At 44.6% G+C, this 4,951-nt stretch overlaps 1 pseudogene; it reads left to right on the top strand.

Annotated features, from left to right (window-relative positions):
- Positions 1 to 3,284: 3,284 nt before the first annotated feature.
- LOC138285973 (5S ribosomal RNA) lies at positions 3,285 to 3,393 on the top strand (annotated as a pseudogene).
- Positions 3,394 to 4,951: the final 1,558 nt, after the last annotated feature.

Here is a 4,951-nt window from a genome sequence, read left to right as displayed (position 1 = left end):
TTGTTTGACTTTGTGTATTTTGATTTAGAAGTGGAGTCTGTGTGACGTATTTGCCTTGTTGAAAGTCCCAAGATTCCACAGTTTATAGGAACTTTAGTCAGATGACTTTTGTCCTGATGAGGCCTGAAGACTACCTACAGGTTGAAACATTGACATCCCCTTCCTCTGATGCTTTCAAAACATATTATGGTTCGCCATGAGATACCATTTATGATCAGGCAGGATTTCCACTTATGTTTGTTTGATAAAAAATCCTATGCAACCTTGGGATCTATTCAGTGTCTTGTTCTATGTTGTTTCAGATATTTCTGTTTTATTGTTTGAGCACTGCGTCATCTGCACCAATTTGGGTACATAATTAAAAGTAATTTTGAAATCATCATCATTCAAGATGTTGTGTCCTGTACCCTTTTTCAATAACATTGATTATAATTCAAGTTATTAAATGAGTTTTCACACTTCCAGAGCAAAAGTAGAAGTGTAGGTGAATGTGTCCCACGGGCCATTTATTTAGCTTGTTATTTTATGGAACTTAGAACTTAACCTTAAATTAGACAGCAAAATGAACTTTGTATCTTACATAGAACCGAAGTTGTGGACTTTTAAAGTCCTGTTGTCGATGACGATGTCTTCTCTGTGCCTCTTCCTGAAATTAAAAGTCAGAACTGAGGTTCTAGTGCCAGGGGAGCCCCTTAAATTCTATTTTAGGGGATGTTAAGGGTGTGAGGGACAGTGGCCAATGGGCTACTGGTCCATGTGGCTAGTCCACCCTTGAGGTAACGACTTCCTGTGGGAGTATGTCACTTTTCATCCCAGAACCCACTAATTCAGGGTTTGCCAAGATGGCAGAACCTTTCTTCGGCTGTACAGGCCTCTTAGCCCACCCTAAAGGTGTGGTTAGCCTCTTGGGGGTGTAAGCCTCCTGAATAACTATGTTTTCTGCCTGTCAACCTGGACGGGGCGGGAAGGGCTTTGTCCTTAAGTGCGGGACAAGAGATTACATATCAAGGGCGGTGCGCCACTCATTGATGAAGAAGCTGGTACCTGGCTTCGGCATTTCACTAGAGACTTTGGGCCAGATATATCAAAGTTCCATTTTGTAATACCTAGATAGCGAATTTTAAGAAATTGCTATTTAGGTAATGCAAAATGGAATGTAACAAAATAACGATTCCCTAATTGTGATTTCTAAAAATGTACTATTAGGGCATCGCTATTATGGAATGAGACTTCATTAGTTCTTTGGGCCAGGTGCAAATGGCTTTACATTTCTTAATTTGTGAATTCCTATTAGGAATTCGCAAATTAGGTAATGAAAAAACAAGGGTGCTGAGGTCCTAAGGTCCCCTTTGATGCAGGAATGATTTTTTGTACCTTAAATTCACACATGCATTCACTTGTATACATGAATTTGCATTCATGCCCACTTACATACATTGACAGTAGATACTTACAAACCACAAGTATCAATACTATCTCAGTTTGTTAAGCAGAGGGTCTGGCACTCTCATTTGTTGAATAAATTCCGTTTTAGAGGAGGGGAGGTAATATTATAACACCAGTAGCATTGTGTTATGCACACTGGTGGAACAAAACCTCGCGGGGGTGAGGTGGGGTGGCGGCTGCAAGGCACTGTGAGGGGAAACCACGCATGAAATAACCGGAATCCTTTTTGAAGGATAATTCATTATTTATCTTTTCACTTTGATGTAACCTTTGCTGTGAATATTAAGATAATATTTGTAAATGCTTTTGAGGACACTTTTGTACACTACCGCTAGCATTAAAAAATAAACAGAACATAGCAGCCTCAATAAAGATGTCAAGCTGCTTTTTACACTTACACAGAGTTCATGCTTGTAATAATTAAAATTAAACTTCAACTCCCCTAATGCATAGAGGTGCTGACCAAAGTGCCAGGAGTTACTCAAAGTCACACATAATACATGGCAACACTGTCTCAGAAGTGCATGTGTTTTTCACTTTGACAGTTCAAACAAAAGGTAAAGTCTTGATTCACTTTTTGCTAGTCAATCCAGGCCAATGGCTTACTAGCCCCAGTGACACTAACAGTACGCCCAGCCTTGGGTGATCTGTGTCTCTGTCTTCCCCAAACTGCGTTGTGTCGAAACAGCAGCAGGCAGCTCTCTTGAAACAAAATCGCTGGCTGCAGTCTGACATTTGGTTTCTACCTTAAGCTCCACCAAGTGGTCTCAAGGAAACACCTCTGTCCTGGACAGGATGACAGATGTGGATTCCGTGTCCAAGCCGTTCTGCTGCCATTACTAGCTCTCCGCTTGTGTTGCCTGGCGCTTGACACAGCATGAGAACAAAGCCGGCTGTGGGGGAATCTGGTCAAACCTTATTTCCCTCGAAAGTACAAAGGAGAGATTATCATGGTACACGGCTGATTGTAAGGCACTTTCTCTCGGGCTGCAGATTCGACAAAAAAACACTATTACAGAAATGCATGATTCATCATCGGGTTTGCGATGATCTCTACACACAGGGCACAAATGCATAGGTAATGAAGAGGGTCAGACCAGTGGCATAGCGTGGGGGGTTCAGGGGGGGGCGCAACATCTTGGAAGAGACTAAATCCACGGGTTAGGGGGCGCAAATTACTTGCCTTGCCCCGGGTGCAGACTATTCCAGAAAATAGCTCCTGTACCAAAATAAACAAGCATTTGCAAAGCTCCGAGTTAGAGCTATTAGCAGTTGTAAACTCTCAACCGGACTTTTTTTGTCACATTAAACCTATCGGCAAAAGTGCAATTATCTATGTAACAGGCAAAAGTGCAATTAACAATGTAACAGTGTCGATGTCATGCAAAGCGCTCGACTTCTGTCAAGCGAGATCGCACTGCAAAAAAAGATAAAAAGTAGCCCACAAACCGGATGGAAAACAGTGAGCCTCGCATGTTTTCAGTACTTGGTCGCTGTGCTCGAGGAGGGCTAACCACCGGAAAAGGCATGACGTATGTATGCCTTCCACTAATGAAAGCAAGCATATTTTGAAAGGCAAGCCCACGAACCAATGAAAGACACTGATGTGACATGGGAGGGGCTCCGAGCCCTTTTCTAACTACTAATGCGTCTCGCAAGCGCATGCGACGCAGACTCGACCCTAAAAATGGTGTTCCATGTGGGTTGGGGCATTGGGCTCCTGGCAGTGAGCGCATGTCCGACTTCCCAAGGGGAGCCTGTGCAGGTGCGATTGAGAGCAGCAGGCTCCGGGCGGTGGGCTTGGTGAGCAGAAGAGAGCTGAAACTGCAGCTTTTCCAGCCTACGGTCATACCACCCTGAATGCGCCCGATCTCGGAAACTAATCAGGGTCTGGCCTGGTTAGTACTTGGATGGGAGACCGCCTTGGAATACCAGGTGCTGTAGGCATTTTGCCTCTTGCAGACACTAGGTGCTGCACGTCTAAGCTCAATTACACAGCTTCCTCGCTAATTTCATTTTCCACTTTTTATTTCCTGCACTCTTTTTTTTCCTGTCTTAAAAAAAGAAATAAAAAAGAACAGCAATAACACTAAAATACACACTTTCCAAAGGAAAACTTACAATTATTCTGCACTTTACACTTGGCCCACGCAGAAGAAAACATTTGCACCACGATGGGCAAAGGGATCCCTAGCTAAGGCTTTGCTTTCTTGCGGTAAGCATATGCGTGAGATCTTAAGACCAGATCTCACTTCTTGTGATGTAATTTCCTGTCAGGTCATGAGTTGTGATGCCACTACCTGTGATTCCAGGTGCGATTTCACGATTTCACACGCCGTGATGTCACTTGCATAGTGTCTAACTTGGTCAGTCCCCCCACTTATTTTCTTTAAGACTTGTGCCATGAATAAGCCTTAGCCCCCAAGAAATAGTGCTTGAGCCCACTATTGGCAACCAAATGAAATTATCAGCACAGCGTGTCGGAAATGTGATAAAAGGACGATGATGTATTCGGTGTGGAAGAATGAAATGAGTTGCAGACACTAGTGTAACAGAGTCCAAAAGCAGAGCATTCCAGAAACAGGGAATAAAAAGAGAAAAGGTGCGTATAATTTGAGCTGTAAAAGCATTCCAAAGCATTTTCCGGCATTTCATGGCACTGTAACAGCTGTCATTAACTCAACGATCCATTTATCGACCACAGAAAGAATGGGTGAGCAGGGCGTGTGCAGAATAAAACCTGTTCAACGTAGGAAAACATCCCAGCAGAGAGCACATGACCCACTGTTGCGTCCTAAGCATTAAACTGCAGACCTCTGTCTCTTTCAGTTTCACTTGTATTGTAAGAAGGGACATTATTTAGCATGTTGTTTGAGAAAGGATTCCATAATGAAAGATCTGGGGCCGTATTTATACTTTTTGGCGCACAACTGCGCCAACGCAGTTGTGCATCAAAAAATTTAACGCCGGCTAACGCCATTCCAAAGCGCCATGCGGGCGCCTTATTTATGGAATGACGTTAGCCGGCGGAGCTGACTGGTGTGCGTAAAAAAAAATTACCCACACCAGGCAGCGCCGGCGTAGGGGAAAATGGAGCTTGGGCGTCAAAGAATGGGGCAAGTCGGTCTGAGGCAAAAAATCTGCCTCAACCTGATTAGCGCCATTTTATTTTACTCCCACCCTCCATTGACATGACTCCTGTCTTAGCAAAGACAGGAGTCATGCCCCCTTGCCCAATGGCCATGCCCAGGGGACTTCTGTCCCCTGGGCATAGTCATTGGGCATAGTGGCATGTAGGGGGGCACAAATCAGGCCCCCCTATGCCACAAAAAAAAATATATATATACTTACCTGATCTTACCTTAAGTTCCCTGGGATGGGTCCCTCCATCCTTGGGCGTCCTCCTGGGGTGGGCAAGGGTGGCAGGGGGTGTCCCTGGGGGCATGGGAGGGCACCTCTGGGCTCCTTCCGAGCCCACAGGTCCCTTAACGTCTGCCCTGACCAG

Source organism: Pleurodeles waltl, chromosome 3_1 (assembly GCF_031143425.1).
Source record: "Pleurodeles waltl isolate 20211129_DDA chromosome 3_1, aPleWal1.hap1.20221129, whole genome shotgun sequence".
Taxonomy (NCBI): Eukaryota; Metazoa; Chordata; class Amphibia; order Caudata; family Salamandridae; genus Pleurodeles; species Pleurodeles waltl.
This window is presented reverse-complemented; position numbering and strand designations above follow the sequence as displayed.